The following is a 23,447-nucleotide window of genomic DNA, read 5'->3' as shown; positions in this document are numbered from 1 at the left end:
GGAGGCAGCTTCCCATCAACAATTCGGCCAGTATAACACCCATTGTGGTGTGCGGCATGGTCTGATAGCAGAACACGAAGCTGCCAATCGAGTCTCCCAAGTTCCATAGATTTGCTTCCTCATGCCTTGTTTAAACATTTGTACTGACTGTTCGACAAATCCATTGGAAGCCGGGTGGTACGGGGCGGTGCATAGTGGCGAATCCTGTTGGCGGCCATAAAGGAACCAATTTCCGCGCATTTGAAGGCCGTCCCATTGTCCGAGACCAACACCTCGGGTATGGGACGCTATGCCCGGCAAGGATCCCATGAACTGGAGGGCGGCGATGACTTAATCGGCTGATGCTGGCGTCACTAGCCTGGTGGAGAGGGGCATGTGGCTCAATGCATCCGTGTGGGGAATCTTTGCCCCTGAACGGTGTTCCAATGTGTACTAGTATGCGGCCAGCAATGTGGCCCAACGGTGTGAGGGAAATCGCCTAATTCTCCTTGAGCAGGCCCAACTAAGGCTTATGGTCCATGAATACTGTAAACATATGCCCATGGACATTTTGGTGAAATTCGTTTACTCGAAAGATGACAGCCAAACCCTCCTTCTCGATCTGTGTGTAGCCCCCTCCGTGTCAGCAAGTATCCTGGATGTGAACGTGATGGGAGGCTCCGAGCCATCGCCCATGCGGTGGGAGACCCCATAAGGAGATACATCACACGTCATAATGAGCGACTTTTATGGGTCAAAATTGGCCAACAACTTGGAGGACGAAAGTTACCATTTCATTTCAGAGAAAGCTGTGCGCTGTGGCTGGGCCAATTCCCATGGTGATCCTCTGGTAGAGGAGACTAACATTGCAGCCAGATCAGGATGAACTTCCCATAATAGTTCACAAGGCCCAGGAAGGAAATCCTCCTGGCATGGAGTTTGACGGATGGCCTGCACCTTGTCCTCAATGGGGTGTACACCATGGCGGTCCACACGGTAACCCAGATATGTGACCTAGGCCGCGTTGAAGACACATTTCTCCCATCGGAGGCTGACGCCGGCTCCCTTGAAATGCCGCAGTACTTGGGCCACATTCTGTAAATTCTCCTGGTTGGAGGAACCTGTAATCAGGACACCATCCAGGTATAGTGCCAATCGGGGCAAGCCCCACAGTATGTTCTCCATTACTCTCTGGAAGATTGCACATGTTGAGAAGACACCAAAAGGCAACCGGGTATATTCGTATAATCCTTGGTGTGTATTTATTGTCACAAAATGTCGTGAGCTGGGGTACAAGACCTGCTGGAGGTATGTGTATCTCATGTCCAGCTTTGTAACGGTGCGACCACCACTGACCTTCGCAGATAAATCCTTGATGCGAAGGACTGGGTAATGATCCAGATGACAGACACGGTTCATCATCATCTTGTAATTGTCAAGCAGGCATACGGAGTCATCAAGTTTCATCGCGGGTCTGACCGGGGCTGCCCAGTCGGAGAACTGAATGGCGCGTATAATGTCCAAACATTCCAATTGATCCAATTCGTCATCCACCTTAGGTCGCAGAGCCTATGAGACCAGGCGGGTGCCAAAATAGTGTGGCTGCATCAATAGGTCAACACTAATCCAGCGATTTCCCTTTGTATGGTGCCCAGGCCCTCCTGGAAAACATTGGGGAATCTCGCTAAGACCCCTTCTGGTCCATGAGGTACTTGTGGCAGGCCTGCTGCCAATCCAGATGGTGTTGCCAAAGCCATCATGGCCCAGCAAACTCAGCCCACTTCGATGCACCACTACCAGTGGTATACTTGCTGACTGCTGCCCATACATAACTGGGACCAGAGATGTGCACGCAATCAGCAATGGCTCCCCGGTATATGTAGTAAGCCGGGTGCCTGTATCCCACAGAGCCAACGCCTGGAAGCCCGACCAAATGTTATCAAGAGTGCAGCAGCTAACCAAGGAGACCGCCGCTCCAGTATCGAGTTCCATCTGGATGGAGTGCCCATTCACCTGCAGGGCAACTTGGATCAGAGCATCCCAGGGTGCCACTACACTGGCATTTTAGCAGGATGTGTCTTCGTCTTCATAGTAAGTCAGGTCACGTGTGGGGGTGGTTGCGCCTAACGGCGCGGGGGGGGGGGGGGGGGGGTCACGGGGCTGTCTGCCACCTCGGTCTCAACGGCCTACTCATGCCAGCCCTTACCTGACCTTCGGGTCATCCTGGTCGGGGAGATGGCCTGGCGGTTCTCCGGGCGTCTGCGGTGGTTGCCTACATCCCTACGGTAATAATCATCGGGGGCCTGTTTCTTCGGGTCACTGGGAAAGCCGGTCAGGCAGCCTAGATTCACAACCTTAGAGTTCCTGCTTGCCCTGCTCATGCTCTCGCGGGAGATGGCTATCTCGACTGCCCACTGGAGATACAGAAGGATTTCCGCTCAAAGTTTTTGTTGTGTTGCTGTGTCGCAGATTCCACAGACCAATCAATCTCTTAGGGTTTCATTCAAAGTGGCGCCAAACTCGCAGGTTTCAGCCAGTTTGTGCCAAGAGATCATTATTCAATTCGCCTTGGGCCTGGGTGACTGTATGAAAAATAGGGGAAGAATTGAGGGGAGTGTCCAAGGCTTGCTATTGGGTGTAACATTTCTAGGAGTCCTGAGAAGGTTGCACCAATGAAGGATTATTTGGGGACAAAAAGTAAAGGCCACAATGTACCATACAGCACATAAGTTCCAGCAGGGACTACTGGTCCTGGCTGGCTTTAAAGTACTAGATTCACGAGCCCCAGCTGCTATGCCTCCGCCCCTCAGGGGGGGAGCTCGCATTCCACGAGCCCTACGGGGAGATTGAATAGCATAGAAAAATGAATTCCAGAGTGCTACTTCAACGTGATGGCCGTAGGACGATGTAGGATAGGATCAAAGTGGCAGAAAGGTGAAATTTTGTTGATTCCAGAAAGAGTATGTTCACACTATGAATAGTCAATGTATGGAATGTGTTCTGGCTGCAGTAGTGAGGACAAACATCTTACAGACAACTAAGATGCAGTAGGATGCGGCAATCTAAGATTGAAGATCCTTCTTCCTGAATGGCTGAGGTAAGATGGCCAACACGGTTTTCCTTCTGTCTATTTATTTTCTTGTGATCACTGAGAGAATGATATTTCCCTTGAGATCATGCAGAACCGAACAACGTGGATAATTCCAGGTTTCGGAAAATTAAGTTATGAGGAACAGTTGATCATATTGGGGTTGTTTTCTATGGAAAACAACAGACTTCAAGGTCATTTGACTGAAGTTTTCCAAATAATGAGGGGAATTGATCAAATTGGTTCAAAAGAAAATGTTAATTATGGTAATAAAGGTTCAGGAAACACAAATTTTATATTGAGTAAGTTCGGTATAATGTGGAGAATCACACATGTCATGTTTACACAAAGCATTAGGCTTGTGGAGTTAAACACAGTGAACAGACAACAAAAATAAGTTCAAATTACATTTCTGGAAGGACTGAGAGATATGGTAAGAAGGCAGGTAGCTGTGATTGTTCACAGAAATAGGGAGGGGTTGGTTGGGACGTTTAGCATTTTCTTGTACAAAAGAACTCATATTGCTTTGAAGGGATCAGTTCCATTCAAAGGACAAAGGGGAAGGTGGCTCATTGCCCTAGATTCTGACTATGTGAACAATGCTTTTAAAGTTAATTAGGCCAGATCACGTATCTTATTTTCTGTAAATTTGTAATGATCCCTGTTATTTTTAATCAATACCAGTGGGACTCAAAGCCTGAAGTATTGTTGTCATTGGCCTAAATTAAATTATCTCCTCCCACAGGATATTGTTATATTAATATAATAAATCCTTTTTATTAAAAAAAATGAATATTCCAGAATGAATTTCTATTGGCTTTCTCAAGTTACATTCTTAAAATAATAGCGTTGAATGCATGATAGGTTAGCTGGATTCTAAAATGCCTGTACAGAAAAGAAAAGTGTTGAAAGCAAGGTTTTTGTCTAAGATGGCAGAGTGGTAATTGTGTTGGACAAGCACATAGCATTATTTAAAAGGAGTTTATTTATGGAAAATCATGGAGGAAAAATGTTCCTTGATAATGTGATATTGGAGTAAGTTACAAAAGTGAGTCGTGGAAATTCAACCTGAGTAGTCTTGGATTTTGGTACAGGTCAGGAAGAAGTGAGGAAGGCAAAAGATAGAGGTGCTGCAATGAATAATTATTTATGGCATGGACATTTAAGGTCTTGAGGAGTTGGTAAAGGAGGACAGGAAATGTCAAGTGTGAGGTTGATAGGAAGGGGTGCTGTCATTAAAACTGCTGACGAACAGTACCTTTACAATGGAAAATAACTGTGGTGAATGATTCAATTCTGAAAGACATTGAAAGAAAATGATGGCACAGGATAGGTTTAGCTGCAGGAACGGCCCAAGGAGAAACACTGCCACTTTAAAGAAAGGGAAAATCTGAGAGGTCATCAAAGAAACTGGCTGCATTTGACCATGAGATATCAAGAATTACGTTTATGAATCCTTGGGAATTAGATTAATATGTGCAGGGGAATAGGAAATACTTTATTAATTAGCATTTAGTCTAAGGTAATGGTAAACATGAAGGTTTGGGGCTGCCTGAATACCAGTAATTGTTAATAACTGTTCAGTTCAGTACCATAATATGGGTTGCTTCAAACAATGAATTAGTTGGTGTTTTTAAACCCTGTTTGCTGAGCAGCAACCAGGCTGTCAGAGGTCCAACTGGAGCCCTTATTTTAGTGTGCACATATTTATATGGGGCTGTGGGAGGAGGGTTGGGAGCAGAACTAGTTGATGTAATAGATTAAACACAGGAAACAGTGTTGAAAGTTTTTTCTATCTGCTGACTACCTGAAAAGAATAAAATTCTTAGTGAGCTGGGCAATTAAAATGCTCAAATTCCTTACCGGTCTGTCCCTTGTGTCTGTTATTTAATGATAGGTGTGAAGAGAAGGGGAAAGAGGTCTATGAGCAACCAAAGCCAATAAAAGCATTCAGGAATAGCTGCCTTGCAGTAATCCAAGTGAGAGGGGAAAACTATCTCAAACAAATTTGTCTGTGTGGAGTTTGTACGTTCTCTCAGTGTCTGCATGGGTTTCCTCTGGGTGCTCCAGTTTCCTCCCACAGTCCAAAGATGTGCATGTTAGTTGGATTAGCCATGATAAATTGCTCTTAGTGTCCAGGGTTGGGTGCAGGTTAGGTTATGCGGTTACGGGGATAGGATGGGGTGGACGGGGGAGTGGCTGACCCTTTATCTCAATGCCATACTCCCCGCCCGGGGCTTCCAATCAGAAACGAGAGCCCCTCAGAGCTCGCCCCATCACCTCACCGAATAAGTGAAAACTCTGTCCTGTCTTCAGCAGGAGTCCCTACCAGACGTAAGCCTGATTTTCATATCATAATCACCCCAAGGTTGTACGGTTATCGTCAGTGGTGGACCTTCATGGCAAACTCTGCCTCAATCGAATCCCTACTCCCAGATATGTATTTCAGCCAAGGGGAGGTGGAAAGCTTAAACTAATAATTCTGCTCTCCGTTCTTTATTGGAACAACAAATATCCAGCTTAGGGGTGAGACAAAAACATTATTGGCTGAACAAAGTGACTGGAAAAGATAATTGTAGAGAAACCTATAATGGTCAGATTTGACTGCATATTGTGCACAGCTGTAACCACTCCTCTACCAAAGGCAATAATTTGTGTTGTATTGGAGAAAAACAGAGGAAGTACTAGTTATGGGATTCTGGCCAGTCTTGGAAAAGGGGTTTCAGACTAAAGAAAAGACACTGCAGACAATTTTAACAATAAGGCTCCATAAGTGTCATGCATATTATAGCCGTACACTATTGAAATGTGGAAGCAGGAAGAATGTGAGATAACATCATAATGGAAACTTGATATAACTCACATTCATCACAGCATTGCCTTTGAGAATTAGATATGTTCTGGGTTCTAATGACGGTGCATATCCCATAACATTGCAAAACACACAAATGGAACAATGAATAGACAGAATCCATCTTCCTGCTGTAATAGCTGAGAACCATTTAATGAAGGTGGTGTGTATTTGTACACATTATGACCATAAATATAGTTTAAAGAATATTTTGGTGTCATTTCACTGATAAAGTCATATTGTACTAAAAATCATATGATTGCCACCCATGTTGTAATAATTCTTTTTGCAATATTTCAATATTGTAATAAGGAAAAAGGATAAGGAAGTTATTTATATTCAACAAGGTGAGACATGGGTTAGGTGGATTGGCCATGCTAAATTGCCCGTAGTGTCCTAATAAAAGTAGGTTTAAGGGGGAGGTTGTTGGGTTACGGGTATAGGGTGGATACGTGGGTTTGAGTAGGGTGATCATGGCTCGGCACAACATTGAGGGTCGAAGGGCCTGTTCTGTGCTGTACTGTTCTATGTTCTATGTTCTATGGCATTGAAGATTAACTGATTACTTTTCAGTTTTGGATTCAAGTCTCGCTGAATCCAGTGAAATATCATGGCATCAAGTCAGACATGGGCAGGAAAACCTTCTGCTGATAACCATGTACCGTCCCTCCCCCCCTCCCCCCCCTCCCCCCAAAAAATCAGTACTCCTCCATAGCGTCCACCACTCGCCAAAGACCGAGCTGGCCGAGTCCTAAGGGACACACCTGCTAGACTGGGTCTGTGACAGGTGGTGAGGGAACCAAAAAAGAGGGAAAAACATACTTGACCTCATCCTCACCAACCTGCTTGCCACAGATACATCTGTCCGTGACAGTATGGATAGGAGTGACCACCGCATAGTACTTGTGGAGAAGAAGTCTCGTCTTCATATTGATGATGTCCTCCATTGTGCTGTGTAGCATTACCACTGTGCCAAATTTAATAGACTTAGAACAGATTGAGCATTCAAGACTGGGCAACCATAAGGTGATGTGAGTCATCAGCAGCAGCAGAATTGTACTCAACCCCATCATGTCCCCCACTCTACCATTACCACCAAGCCTGGGGATCTACCCTGGTTCAATGAAAAGAGCAGGAGAGCATGGCAGGAGCTACAGCCGGCATACTGAATAATGAGGTGTCAACCTGGTGAAGCTACAACACAGGACTAACTGTGTGCCAAACAGCATAAGCAGCAAGTAATAGACAGAGCTAAGCAATACCAGTGGATCAGATCTAAGCTGAGCAGTCTTGCCACATCCAGCCTTGAATGGTGGTGGACAATTAAACAACTCACTGGGGCTCCACAAATATCCCCATCCTCAATGATGGAGGAAACCAGCACATCATTGCAAAAGACAAGGCTGAAGCATTTGCTACAATCATCAACCAGAAGTGCTGAGTGGATGATCCATCTCGGCCTCGTACAGAGGTCCCCAGCATCACAGATGTCATTCTTCAACCAATTCGAATCATTCCATGTGATACCAATAAATGGCTGAAGGCACTGGATCCTGCAAAGACTATGGCCTGACAATATTTCAACATTAGTACTGAAGACTTGTTCTCCAGAACTTGCTGTGCCCCTAGCCAAGCTGCTCCAGTACAGCTACAACACTGACATCTACCCGGCAATGTGGAAAATTGCCCAGGTATGTCCCGTACACAAACGCAGGACAAATCAATTAAGTGATAGATAGGGTCAGCAGAAGAGCTCTCAATCCGCATTTGCTTCGCAATAACCTGCTCATTGACGCTCAACTTGGGTTCTGCCAGAGTCACTCAGTTCCTGACCTCATTATAGCCTTGGTTCAACCATTGACAAAAGAGTTGAATTCCAGAGGTGAGGTAGACAAGCTGAGTGAGCAGGCAAATGCATGGCAGATGCAGCACAATGTGGATAGCTGTGACGTTATCCATTTTGGTAGCAAAACAATAAAAGCAGATTATATAAATTAAGAGAAAGGAATGTGCAACGAGATCTGGGTGTCCTCGTGCACATTCAAATGGCATGTTGGCCTTCATAGAGAGAGGATTCAAGTACAGGAGCAGGGATGTCTTGTTGTAATTGTACAGGGCCTTGGAGGGGCGGCCCCTGGAATATTGTGCGCAATTTTGGTCTCCTTATCTGAGGAAGGATGTGATTGCTACAGTGCGAATGCAGAGAAGGTTTACCAAACTGACTGCTGGGATGGTGGGACTGACGTATGAGGAGAGATTGAATTGGTTAGGATCATATTCACTGGAGTTCACAAGAATGAGGGGGACCTGATGGAAACCTATAAAATTCTAACAAGACTAGTCAGGGTAAATGTAGGAGGGATGTTCCCAACGGTGAGGGTGTCCAGAACCAGGGGTGATAGTCTAAGGTTATGGGGTAAACCTTTTAGAACTGAGATGAAGAGAAATTTATTCACCCAGAGAACTTGTAGAATTTGCTACCACAGGAAGCAGTTGAGGCTAATGTTAGCAAGAAACAGTTAGATATAGCTCTTGGGCAAAGGGGTTCAAAGGATATGGGGGGGACGGTGAGATCAGGCTATTGAGTTGGATGATCAGCCATGATCATAATGAATGGTAGAACAGGCTCGATAAGCCGAAAAACCTCCTGCTCTTATACATAGATATATAGAACATACAGTGCAGAAGGAGGCCATCCGGCCCATCAAGTCTGCACTGACCCACTTAAGCCCTCACTTCCACCCAATCCCCATAACCCAGCAAACCCTCCTAACCTTTTTTTGGACACAATTTAACATGGCCAATCCACTTAACCTGCACGTCTTTGGACTGTGGGAGGAAACCAGAGCACCCGGAGGAAACCCACGCAGACACGGAGAGAATGTGCAGACTGCGCAAAGATAGTGACCCAGCGGGGAATCGAACCTGGGACCCTGGTGCTGTGAAGCCACGGTGCTAGCCATGTGTGCTACCGTGCTGCCCTATTATCTATGTTTTTTTTGTTTCTGTGAGAATGACTGCCTTTGATATCAAGGCAACATTTGACCCATGTGGCATCAAAGCCCTGGCAAAACTGGAGTCAATAGGAACCAGGGGGAAAGCTCTCCGATGGTTGGAGTCATACCTAGCACAAAGAAAAATGGATGTGGTGGTTGGAGGTCAGTCATATAGCTCCAGGATATCACTGTAGTAGTTCCTCAGGGTAGTGTTCTAGGCCCAGCCACCTTCAGCTGCTTCATCAATGACCTTCCTTCCATCAAAAAGTCTGAAGTAGGGAGGTTCACTGGATGAAATTGAACTGGATGAGCCATGTAAATACTGTGGCTATAAGAGCAGATCAGAGGCTAGGAATCCTGCAACGAATAACTCACCTTGTGACTCCCCAAAGTCTGTCCACCATTTACAGGGCACAAGTCAGAAGTGTGATGGACTCATCAGTCACATGGGAACACCATCACCTGGAAATTCCCCTCAAAGTCATTCACCGTTCTGACTTGGAAATATATTGCCGATACTTCACTGTTGCTGGGTCAGGTTAGGAACTCTCTCCCGAACAGTACTCTAGGTGTACCTTCACCACACGGAATGTAGCTTTCAAAATGGCAGCTCACCACCACATTCTAACCCTGGGTTATTAGGGATGGGCAATAAATGCTGGCCTCGCCAACGACGCCCACATCCCGTAAATCAATCTTTTAAAAATCAGGTTTGGCACTGGATTTACAATTCATGGACTTTCAGAGTAAAGAGATATGAGATACAAATCCTCTGCACGAACACTCAGGGAGTCTCAATTAGAAACAGGTCAAGTCCTAGCTTCAGGTTAACATCTCCACTTTAGCATCAGCAGCTAACTGTCAACATAACTGTTGACATTTTAAGGTCATAAAAATAAATTAGATTGTTAGATAGATAACTTAGATTGTATTTCAGGAACATTAATCATAAATGGTCAAATCCGATGTGGTTGCCAATATCTTAACACTTCTCTCTTCTGTTTTTACAGCCTACAGGTGGGAGGATCAGATAGTTTCAAACAAACAGATCAGTGTTTCACTGAATTAGCTGCAAGGATGGAGTTTCCTCATGTTTAATTTTGAAAGCAATATGGAGTATTAAGGGACTTATTAAGAAACTGGGTCAGGTTAACAAACCAACATTTTCTTTATTGAATTTTCTATAATACAATTAGAAAACAAAACGGTGTTTGGATTGATTAGACCTGAGAAGTAATGACAATGTTATTGATTCGTTAAAATCTGAAAATCTCCGACAATAGTGGTTCCCATTCTACAAAATGTCCAAATTATAATACACAGATAAACAATTCTAATAATGGCTCAACAGTGCTACTCGTCATTAATGTGATGAAGGAGCTTGCTTGTTTGAGCATATGTGCATTATATTTGGAATATTAAGCGGCACTTTGAGTTATAAATTGTTTTCTATACAAAGGTGCTGGAGATACTTTGATAGCATTTCACTGCTATTGCAGTTAGTTGTAGAAAGTGGTATTAAACCTCGGCAGTCCTGTCTGGCAATTTGCAGATATCTGTCCGCACTTGGTCGCAAAGCTCAGCCAATTGCTTCAGCTGGGATTCAATCTTGAGTCAATATTTAAAAACCATGTATTTTATTACAAACATGTATCAAAACAGGTTGCAGCAAATAAACACTCTGGGAAACATACTTCCCAGCAATTAACTATACAGTTTGTACAGACATTTCCCCTGTTTCACCCCCCACCCCCAGCAATGGACAGCTCCTCAAATACGGTCACAAACATCCCCCACCCTTTCTCACACAACCTCTGCTGAGCCCCTTAACTCATATTTTATCTTCTCCAACTGCAGGAAGTTGCACAGGTTACCCAACCATGCTGCTACCCCCGGTGGCAATGCCAACCGCCACTCCAGCAAAATTGGCCGCCGTGCAATCAGAGAGGCAAAGGCCATGACATCGGCCTTCCTCCTCTCCATGAGCTCCAGCTTCTCTGAAACCCCCAAATATCGCCACCAAAGGGTCCTGATCCACTCCCTCCTCCACTATCCTGGCTAAGACCGCGAACACCCCCGCCCAGAATCTTCCCAAATTTTCACAACCCCAAAACATGTGCGTGTGATTCGCTGGCCCCTGCCCACACCTCTCATACTCATCTACTACGCTATGAAAGAACCCCCTCATTCTCGCCCGAATCATATGCACCCTGTGCACCACCTTAAACTATAGCAGGCTCATCTTGTACACAAGGAGGCCCTGTTTACCCTAGGCAGTCCCTCACTCCATACTCCCCAATTATCTCCACTCCCAACTCCCCTTCCCATTTCTTCTTGATCTTCACCACCCACCCGCCTCACTGCTCACCCTCAGCCACTTATATATATCCCCAATTCTTCCCTCCCCTTCCACATCCGGAAGCAGCAGTCGCTCCAGCAGGGTGTATCCCGGCAACCTAGGGAACCCCCTCCAGACCTTTTGTGCAAAGTCCCTAACCTGCAGATACCTGAACTCACTCCCCCCTCAGCAGCTCTACCCTCTCCCTTAGCTCTTCCATACTGGAGAACCCTTCCTCCAAATACAAATGCCTCACCTTGACCAGCCCCACTTCCCTCCACCACCTGTATACACTATCCATCCTCCCCGGCTCAAACCCATGACTCTCACACAGCAGCGTTAGCACCGACATCCCTTCCACCCTAAAATGCCTCCTCAACTGATTCCATATCTTCACCGTGGACTGCACCACCGGGCTCCCTGAATACTTACTCGGAGCCATTGACAACGCTGCCGTCACCATAGTCCTCAAACTGGACCCCTTACAAGATTCCTCCTCCATCCTAACCCACTCTACTCCTTCTCCTTTCCACCACTGCCGCACTATGTCCACAATCGCTGCCCAATAATAATGAAGCTAGTTCGGCAACGCCAAACCCCCCTGTTGTCTTTGCCTCTGTAGCAGGGTCCTCCCCACCCTTGGCACCTTCTCCGCCCATACAAAGTCCGAAATTATTGTGTCCAATTTCCGAAAAAAGGCCTTTGGTATAAAAATCGGGAGAACCTGAAAAATAAACAAGAACCTCGGCAGAATATGCATTTTCACCACTTGGACCCTCCCCGCCAACGTCAACTGAAGTGTATCCTATCTCTTAAGATGCTCCCTGGCTTCCTCCACCAGCTTTGTTAAGTTCCACCTATGGAGCCCCGTCCACTCCATCGCTACCTAAATCCCCAAATAACTAAACCTATCCCTCGCCACCTTAAATGGCACCCTCCTTAAATTTGCCCGCAGTTCCAGCTCATTCACTTGGAAAACTTCCCTTTTCCTTACATTCAGTTGATACCCCGAGAACCCTCCATACCTCCCCAGCAGGCCCATAAACCTTCCCATACTCTCCAGCGGATCCGAACTATACAGCAACAGGTCATTGGCATAGATGCTCCCTCTGTTCCCTCATAATCCACTGCCACTCTGCCAACCCCCTGAGAGCCATCACCAATGGCTCTATGGCCAATGCAAACAGCAGTGGTGATAGCTGGCACCCCTGCCTCATACCCCTGTGTAAGTCAAAGCTTTGTGAGCTCATATCATTCATCCTCACCCTCGCCCTTGGTGCCACATACAGCAACCGCACACATGTCACAAATCTCGGCTCAAAGCCAAACCTTCCCAGGAACCTCAAACAAGTACCATCACTCCACCCAATCAAATGCCTTCTCCGCGTCCATGGACACCACCACCTCCGGTACCAGAGCCCCTGATGGATTCATCACTACATTCAACAGCCGTCTTATATTACTCATGAGCTGCCTGCCCTTCATGAAGCCTGACTGAACTTCTGTAACCACCCCCGGGACACAGTCCTCCATCCTCCCCACCAACAACTTAGTGTGGTGAATCACAGTTGCGTAATTCACACTGTTATTACATATGATGTACTATGTCTGTGTAAGCTCGGCACACGAGCAGTTGCGTGGCTCCGCCCCTAGGGGGAGATGTACTGGGAGTGTACGGGAGTTTGTACTGGGCTCCACCCTTGGCTCCGCCCATGGCTCCTCCCACCAACTGGTTGTATAAAGCTTGGCAGTCTGAGCCTGCCTGCCAGTTCATCACATCGCAGGCAGGCTTCGTTGTGAGATTATTAAAACCACTGTTCACTTCCAACCATGTGTCTTGTGAATTGATGGTCACATCACTTAGCCAATACTTTCATATCCGTGTTCAATTGTGATATGGGCCTATACGACCCACATTCCACTGGATCCTTCCCATTTTTGGGGATTAGTGTGATTACTGCCTGCGTCATTGTCTCCAGTAACTCCCCCTTCTCCAGTGCTTCATTAAACGCCCCCAACAGATGTGGTGTCAGGTCCGTCACAAATTCCTTATAAAATTCTACCGGGTACCCATCCGGCCCTGGGGCCTTCCCCGACTTCATACCTCTGATACTATCCAGCACCTCCCTCAGCTCCAGGGGCTCCTCCAACGCCTGCCTCTTTGCTTCCTCCACCTGGGGATATTCCAGCTTGTCCAGAAACCGCCCCATGTCCCGCTCCTCTCCCCCCAGACCCGCCTCATAAAGTCCCTCGTGGTACTCCCTAAATGCCTCGTTTATCTTCCCCGGCTCTGACACCATATCTCCAACCTGAGTCCGTATCTTCATTATTTCCCTGGATACAGCATGCCTCCGCAGCTGGTGCGCCAGCATGCGACTCGCCTTCTCCCCATACTCATATCCTCTTGCCCTACGTAGTTGCCCTACTGCCCTCCTCATTTACAACCTGTCAAACTGACCTTGCAACTTTTTCCTCCACGCCAATCCACCTGTAGCGGGCACCCTGGAATATTCCCTGTCCACCTCCACTATCTCACTCACTAGACAGTCATGTTCCTCCCCAATTCCCTATCCACAGGAGCCTTTATCAAAATAATTCACCCCCGGACCACTGCCTTCAGTGCTTCCCAAAAATGGCCACTGACACCTCCTCATTCTGATTCAACTCCACATACTCCTTAATCATTGCCCGCACCTTATCACAAAAACCTCCATCTGCCAACAACTCCGAGTCAAACCTCCACCCTGGCCTCTGCTCTTCTCCCGATCTAAAACGAATCTCCAGCCGCTAGGCTACATGGTCCGAGATAACTATCCCCACACACTCTGCCCCCTCCACCCCAATCAAGATTCCCCGACTCACTACAAAGTAATCAATCCTCGAATACACCTTATAGATGTGTGAAAAGAAGGAATACTCCCTTCCCTCTGGGTTCTGAAAGCGCTTTGGGTCCACCATACCCATCCTCTCCATAAACCCCCCCAGCTACCTTGCCATTCGTACTCTACCCATCGACCTGGGGCTCAACCTATTCACCCTCGGCTCTCGGATACAGTTAAAATCTCCTCCCATGATCAACTGGTGCATGGCCAAATCCGGGATTGCTGCCAGCAACCCACTCATAAAACCCACATCATCCCAATTTTGGGCATACACATTTACCAACACCACCTGCTCCCCTTCCAATACCCCACTCACAATCACATATCTCCCACCTGGATCCCTCACCCCCTTCGCAATCACAAATCCCATTTTTTTGCTCATTAAAATTGCACTCCTCTCGATTTCAAATCAAACCCGAGTGAAAAACCTGCCTGATCCACCCCTCCCTTAACCTAACCTGGTCCTTCACATGGAGGTGCGGCTCCTGCAGAAAGACCACTCCTGCTTTCAAGCTCCTGAGGTGCGCGAACACTTGCAACCTTTTAACCGGCCCATTCAGTCCCTGGACGTTCCACGTTACCAGCCTTGCTGGAGGCTTAACCCTCCAATCCCCTCTACCGTCCGTCATCTTCCCCACTTAACTCCCACCCCCTTAATTCCACCTTATACCTAGCCCATCCCAGATGGCCCCGTTCACCACCCCTGACCATGTCATCTCTCACCCCCTGCCACGTTGCAACAACCCCGCCACTGCCCATGTTCAATCTTCAGTCAATGCCATCAGTTGAGATGTCCAGCAGGTTCCCCTGTTCTTTTATTGACAAATCTTGCAGCATGGAGAGGGTAGAAAAATCTTAGAAATGGTAATGGAACCAGCTGAATGTATTTCCCACTGAGAGAAAATAATCACTAATTGTCTCGTCAGTTCTGGAAGGTGTTAACGAATGTTACCTTGAGCATACTCCTGCAATTAGGTTCCCAAGAAGAGCCATATTAGACCCAAACATTAACTCTGTATCTCTCTCCAGTGATACTTTCTTTTATTCAGCATCCACAGTATTTTGCCTTTATTATTCTGCCGCTGTAGTTAATTTATTGTCAGGAAGTCATTTACGCGTTTGGAAAAATTCCACGGTCCTTTTCCTTCAAAACAACAGTCCCTAATTTAACCTTGTATTCAACTTCACTTTCTTGCCTGTTCCCCATTACATTTAACCCCCTATAATTCAAAGATTCAACCTTGAATACAACCAATGACTCAGCCACCATAGTTCTCTGAGGGTAGAGAATGCCAAAGATTCACAGCCACATGAGAGGAGACATTCCAGCTCATCGCCATCTTGAATGGATGAGTCCTAATTCTGAAACTAGCCCCCCCCCCCCCCCCCCCACCACCACCACCAACAACAATTTAGAGCAGTGTTACTATCTCTGATTCTGGTAGCTTGACGCACAGAGCTCCCAAATTGCCAGACGATTCAGTTGAAGTGTTACTGGGGAAGCATTGACAAAGGAGGCAGCAATAATGTGACTCAGAGAGAAGGAGGCACAGGGAGGGCATGTTGAAAGGCACCAGGTCGCCACCTCCTGCAACCTCTTCATGCCCACTCAATGATGAGAAATCTTAGTGATCTCACCAGGTTAACCAAGGAAAAGGCAATTACGTGAACCATTAGAATGCCTAATGTTAGGGGTTGATTTAAAATTTCCATTTACCTTGTCCTCCATGTTTTACACCATTTGTAGCTGCCCATAAATATCTGGCTTCCCTGTGGCTCACCTTCCAGGACCTTCAGAGGAACAGGACCTCCTTCCTGGCCTCCACCGTGTCTAGGAACCTCGCCAGCATGCGATTGGCAGGAAATTGAAGAAAATCACACAGGCAAGTATTGTGTCAATGATTTCTTGTCTTTCCCAGTCCAGTTCCCTGAAATTCCCTCCCAGAAACTAGCTCTCTCACCAGATATTGATAAATTGTCTCTAAGTGTAACCAATATTTGTTGGTGAGCATCATGAAAACAAGGAAAATCATTGGCTGCACACCACACCAAATTTGGATGCACACAGCACATGTCCATCATTGACTAGGGCCATGACCCAATTTAGCTCAAACAATCGAGAGTTGAGTACATAAACAAATACAAGAAAAGCAGTGGTCCCTGGAGAACCCTACTGTATAATCATTCTCCAGTCTGGAAAACAAGCATTTACTACTACTCTCTGTTTCCTATCGCTCTGCCAACTTTATATCCATGCTGCCATTGTCCATCAGATTACTTTTGCAAGTCCATCACATTTAACCACGATATTCTTAGCAAACCACTCTGGTAGCTCATGAAGAAACTTAATCAAATCAATTAAACATGACTTTCCCGTGGAAAATTCATGCAGGTTTGTGTTGATTAATCCACATGTGTGACTGTTAGTTTTGTCCTGGATTATCAATTCTCAAAGCATTCCCACCATGGAAGTTAAATTGGCTGGCCCCTTTTTGAATAAGGGTGTAGTATTTGCAATTTTACAGTCCACTGGCACCACTCCACTTTATAAGGAAAATTGTAAGATTATGGCCAGTGCTTCCGCAATTACTACCCTCACCCACCTGCATCATCCACTGCGTCTGATCTGGTCCTGGTGACTTATCAAATTTAAATTGATAAGTTACTTGTTTTCTCCCACAAGTCCCAAAAGACGTGCTGTAGGTAATTTGGACATTCTGAATTCTCCCACTGTGTACCTGAACAGGCGCCGGAATGTGGCGATAGGGGCTTTTCACAGTATCTTTGTTGCAGTGTTAATGTAAGCCTACTTTTGACAATAATAAAGATCATTATTAGATTAAGTTTATTATAAAGTTTTGATTGATTTCTGGGTGTCCAAATGATGGACACAAATGATGGAGGCTTATATGCATTTGTTAATGGCCAGGCTATTTTTTTTTTATAAATGTTTTTTATTCAGTTTTCATGTTTTATATTGAACAAATTACAAATTATTAGAGAGAGAGAAAAAAAAAGAACACGCAAAAATTAACGTATATATTTACAGGTAAGCATCTTCGTAATAATAACTGTGGCCTCCCCCCTTTAGCCAGCATACATATTTTACATTCCCCAATATGGCCGAGGCACATGTTTATTGGCATTTATTTACAGTTTGGTTTTGGGCCTTAGCTAGCCGTCAAACCCCCATAACAAACCCGTAGCCCCCCCCCCCCCCCCCCCCAACAACCTTCCCCCGATTCCCATCCATTTTCCCCTGATTCTTGGCCACCCGACTATTCTTCCTCTTGTTCGTTGGCCGCAAACAGGTCCCGGAACAATTGCATGAATGGCTCCCACGTTCTGTGGAAGCCGTCGTCCGACCCTCGGATGGCGAATTTGATTTTCTCCATTTGGAGAGATTCCGAGAGGTCGGACAGCCAGTCTGCAGCTCTGGGCGGTGCTGCTGACCGCCAGCCAAACAGGATTCTACGGCGGGCGATCAGGGAGGCAAAGGCAAGGGCGTCCTCCCTCCTCCCCAGGAATAGATCTGGCTGATCTGAAACCCCGAAGACCGCCACTATCGGGCATGGCTCCACCCTCACCCCTACCACTTTGGACATAGCCTCGAAGAAGGCTGTCCAGTACTCCACAAGTCTGGGGCAAGACCAGAACATGTGGGTGTGGTTGGCCAGGCCTCTTTGGCACCGTTCGCATCTGCCCTCCACCTCCGGGAAGAACCTGCTCATACGGTTTCTTGTTAAGTGGGCTCTATGTACCACTTTTAGTTGCGTCAGGTTGAGTCTTGCGCACGTGGAGGTGGAGTTGACCCTATGTAGTGCTTCGCTCCAGAGTCCCCACCCTATCTCCATCCCCAGATCGTCCTCCCATTTCCTTCTTGTTGCATCCAGTACGGTGTCGTCCCTTTCTACCAGTCGGTCATACAAGTCGCTACAGTTCCCTTTCTCTAGGATACTTGCATCCAGTAGGTCTTCCAGTAGTGTCTGTCGTGGCGGTTGTGGGTACGTCCTTGTCTCCTTTCGTAGGAAGTTTTTGAGCTGGAGGTACCGCAGCTCATTCCCCCCAGCTAGCCGAAATTTCTCTGTCAGTTCGTCCAGTGTTGCGATCCTGTCGTCCGTGTATAGGTCCCTGACTGTCAGTGTCCCCCCCCCGTCCTGTCTCCACCTTTTGAAGGTGGCGTCAGTCAGTGCTGGTGTGAACCTATGGTTGTTGCTGATGGGAGCCTTGTCCGACATTTTGGTCAGGCCAAATGGCCAGGCTATTTTAACCTCCGTGCTCCACCTCGATGTGCCTTTGACTCCCCCTCCATGTGCTTCGAAAATTCTCTCCTGATCTCCCGATGTATGTCCCTTGCACATCCATCTGCTCTTCTTTCCATCACCTCTGCAACAAAAGAGAACCAGGAAATGCTACTGGGAGTCAAAGTTACCCAATTTGCCTCACATTGTGAAACTGCCCAGCTCTTTATAATGTGTGTAGGTTAGCTACACACATTATAACTGGGCGGCTCGGTGGCACAGGGTTTAGCACTGCTGCCTCACAGCGCCAGGGACCCAGGTTCAATTCCGGCCATGAGTGACTGTCTGTGTGGAGTTTGCACGTTCTCCCCGTGTCTGCGTGGGTTTCCTCCGGGTGCTCCGGTTTTCTCCCACAGTCCAAAGATGCACAGGGTAGGTGGATTGGCCATGCTAAATTGCCCCTCAGTGTCCAAGGATGTGGAGGTTACGTGGGTATGGGGGGGGGAGGGGGGGGGGTGAGTGGTCGGTGCTCTTTCAGAGGGTCGGTGCATGCCCGATGGGCTGAATGTCCTCCTTCTGCACTGTAAGGATTCTATGAAAAAAAATTCTATGAACTCTATGAATCCTATGAACTACAAAATATCAGAGACACTGAAATAGTCCCAATTGATTAATTGGCCCTCTACCTGCAGAGAAGGGTTCTGCACTTTACAGGATGCATACTGAGAGAATAAGGAAGACTGCATAAAATTCCGTGAGAAGATTCTGAGTGAAATGCAACGGTTGAGATACTTGCATATAGGCAGAGTCTATAATATTAAATTGTCCAGATGTGCATCACACAAGTAATCAATTTTGTTACTGTGAAAAAATTCAGCCGCCATTCTGCACTAACGTTTTTAACAGCTGTGATAGTATTAGTTGAGGAAGGAATTTTCTCCAGGATCATCTACTCTACTTCAGTGCAATATGACCATTATTTCTCAGAGCTTAGATTACCTTTCATCCTCTTATGAGCAGCATTCCCCCAGAAGAGTACTAGAATATCAGCCTAGATTGTCCAGTCAGGATCTAAGGCAGGCCTTGAGTGCTTCCAAGAATCTTCGACTAGAGGCAATCTGACACAGGCAGCTGGACTGTGCACTAGAAAGTGTAAACATTTATGTAGAGGGGTGAGGACATTAAACTGTCTTGTGGATTAGATATGAAAGTTGTTAACCATGAGGGCCACCAGTGGAATAAAGATCAATGACAAATGTGGAAAGAAAAATTAAAGATGGAAAAAATATGCAATGCAAAAGACGCATAGCAAGAGAAAATCAGGATTGTTCATTGCCATGTTTTGTTTTGCTCCTATTTTTGCTTTGGACAGTTGCTGTTCATTATTCTGCCATTCACGTCTCCTTTGGACACATCTTTAGTTTTGTTACTTGTTCTATTACCACTCCCTTTGATGCTGCACAAACAACTCTTTTGTTATTTAACGTTTCCCGCCTTCCACCCTATCATGGACCCACCCTATATTCTTCTTCCACATTTCCCATCTCACCTACTTAAAACCTATTACAATTCTCCAGTTCTTTTTTTTTCTCTAAAAATTTAGATTAGCCAATTATTTTTTCCAATTAAGGGGCAATTTAGTGTGGCCAATCCACCTACTCTGCACATTTTTGGGTTATGAGGGCGAAACCCACGCAGACACGGGGAGAATGTGCAAACACCACACGGACAGTGACCCAGAGCCGGGATTGAACCTGGGACCTCAGCGCCGTGAGGCGGTTGTGCTAACCACTAGGCCACCGTGCTGCCCTACAATTCTACAGTTCTGATGAAAGGTGATTGACCTGAAATATGTTTCTCACCATCAATGTTGCCTGACTTTCTGAGTATTACCACCATTTCCTCTTTATATCTGAATTGTTGTTGTTGTCCCTAACTAACTAATTATTTGTGTTTGAATGATACTTCTTGCTGCGTTATTATCTAAAGATACATACATACAAAGGTACATTGAGATTGAACAACAGGGTGGCATGTGGTGCAGTGGTTAGCACTTGGAAAGCAGCGCTGAGGACCCAGGTTCGAATCCCAGCCCTGGGTCACTGTCCGTGTGGCGTGTGCACATTCTCCCCATGTCTCCCCATGTCCCCACAACCCAAAGATGTGAAGGTTAGGTGGATTGGCCACGCTAAATTGCCCCTTAAAAAAATATTATTTTTTTTTAAGAGATTGAGCAACTAAAGGCTGTTTTTTAGAGTCTTGTCATTTAAATAATTGGGAAACAATTATCCAGTTGCATCCATCATTATAGAACGTTACAACTCAGAAACCGATGATTTGATCCATCAACTCCACACCTATACTTTCTCTACTCCCTAATTAGTCATCTTCTGTTTGTTCTTTTACCTTTCAATAATAATCTTTTGCAAGCAACTCACTAATTCCCTTAAAACAAAATCAGGATTCTGGTTCAGCAACTTGTGGCGGAGAATTTTGGGGGCTTTTGATAACATCAAATGTTGCCCTCTTTCATTACTGTTGTCCTGCCCGGTGGAAACAATAGGAACAGAAGATGGCCATTCAGCCCATCAAACCTCAGTTCATCCATTAAATCAGATCATTTATGCTCTTCACCTTAACTCCATTTACCCACTTTGGTTTTATAATCTTTAATACATTTGGCTGAGAAAGAAAATCTCTCAGTCTGAGCTTTGAAAGTATCAATTGACCGAATCTCCACAGCATTTTAGGGGAGAAAGTTCCATGGGGAGAAATATGTTTGCAGAATCAGCAGGGATACATGTTTTTTCTCAGCCACCAAATCCATAGAGAGTGCAGCCCTGGCGTTTCAGAGCATGAACTACATTGATGGCAGTAGCCGTCTTGCGCTTGGCGAGTTCAGTGTAGGTGACTGCATCCCTGATCACATTCTCCAGGAAAACCTTCAACACCCCACGAGTTTCCTCATAGATCAAACCTGAGGTCTGTTTGACCCCCTCCACGGTGAGCCAGGTGGCGGATTGCTGGTTTGGCGATACCCTGGATGTTATCATGAAGTACTTTGCGGTGCTGCTTTGCTCTGCCTTTTCCCAGTCCTTTGCTTCCTTTCCCTCTGCCAGACGTGATGCTTCTTCAGTGAAACTGCTGTTGAATGAGAAAAATGCTCGAGGCTGCCGCAATTTGCCAAAGATTATGTTCTTACCTTTCTTCCACTTTCTCTGACACATCCATAACTCTTTACTCATTTCCCTATCGTTTGCTGGGAAGCGAACACCTTCAGCCAAAAGCAGTACCCGGACAGGGACTTGGTCCTTGGACCCTCAGATTAAAAGTCTGATGCTCTACCGACTGAGCTACCAAAGCTGGTGGGGCACCACCAACATGCTGCTCTTCAATTATTGGATCCAATTATGGAGAATCCATATCCAATTATTCCCGTACCAGCCCCCCCGGACAGGCGCCGGAATGTGGCGACTAGGGGCTTTTCACAGTAACTTCATTGAAGCATACTCGTGACAATAAGCGATTTTCATTTTTCAGAAGGACTGTGTCCTGCTGTCAGAATTTAGGGAGTGAAGGAAGAAATTAGCAAGCAGGACTTCAATAGTTGTAATCTCCGTTTGCTCCTGGTACCAAGGAATGTGTAGAAATAGGAGGATAAAGGAAATTAATGTGTGACTGGAAAGATGGTATGGGAGGGTGGGTTTTTGATTTTTGGGACAATGAGACCCACTCTGGGGAATTGGGACCTATACAGGCCAATAGATTGCACTGAAACAGAGCTGAGATCAATTTCCTTGCAAGGTAATTTCCCAGTCCTATTAGGAAGGGTTTAAACTTTATTGGATGGTTTGTGGGACCAAGAGATAATACTGATGGGGAATACCAAGATGCACATAATAAGGGGAGAGATAGCTAGCACGAGAGTATGAAATAATAAGTTATTACAAAGGAAGGGGGAAAGTGATAAAGTCTAAATTAGGGTTGCTGTGTATACATGTGATTGCGCAGAGCATGGTAAATAAGATTGGTCATTTTCAGGTGCACACAGCCACATGGAAATATGATGCTGTAACTATAACAGAGTTTTGGCTCAAACAAGGGCAGGACTGGGTATCAAATATTCTGGATACGAGGTGTTTAGGAAAGATAGGAAAGGAAGGAAAGGGAGAAGGGTGGCTGTATCAATTAAGGAAAACACTGGGCGGAATTCACCAGCTGTTCAAGCCGGCGGGATATTCCGGTCATACCGATGGTGCATGGGTTTTCCGGCAACAAGGGGTGCAGTCAACGGGAAATCCCATTGACAATGGTGGGACCAGAATATCCCGCTGGCGGGAATACCAAAAAACACGCGGCGGGTTAGTCGGTAAATCCTGCCCACTGTGGTCAGAATTGATTTAGCTTGAGCTAAGGAACAGAAATGTACGATTACAATGTTCAGTGTAGTTTATAGGCTACCAAACAACTGGGAAAGATGTAGGGTAATAAATTTGCAAGGAAATTAGAGAGGTGCAAGAATTATAAAGTGGTTATAATGGGGGACTTTAAGGGGCTGGTTTAGCTCACTCAGCTAAATCGCTGGCTTTTAAAGCAGACCAAGCAGGCCAGCAGCACGGTTCAATTCCTCCAGCCTCCCCGGACAGGCGCCGGAATGTGGCGACTAGGGGCTTTTCACAGTAACTTCATTGAAGCCTAATCGTGACAATAAGCGATTTTCATTTCATTTCATTATCTGAATATATACTGGGATAATGTTAATGTAAAGGGCAGAGAGGGGCATGTGTTCCGAGAGTATATTCAGGAGAATTCTCTACATCAATATTTCCAGTCCAATGTGGAAAGAGGCATTGCTGGACCTGATTCTTGGGATGATGTGGGCAAAGTGAATCAAGTGTTAGTAAGGGAACATTTAGGTGGCAGTGAATATTGTACCGTAAGGTTTAGGTTGGAAATGGGAAAGGATAAAGGACAACCCAGAGGCAGGGGGGTGGTGGAATGGATCTGACCCAGATAAATTGGAATCAAATGTCAGGCAAAACTGTAACTGAAAATAGGTTGCCTTTAGAGAA

The sequence above is a fragment of the Scyliorhinus canicula genome, chromosome 4 (genome assembly GCF_902713615.1).
Source record: "Scyliorhinus canicula chromosome 4, sScyCan1.1, whole genome shotgun sequence".
Taxonomy (NCBI): domain Eukaryota; kingdom Metazoa; phylum Chordata; class Chondrichthyes; order Carcharhiniformes; family Scyliorhinidae; genus Scyliorhinus; species Scyliorhinus canicula.
The sequence above is the reverse complement of the archived record's forward strand: the minus strand, read 5'-3'. Positions refer to the sequence as shown.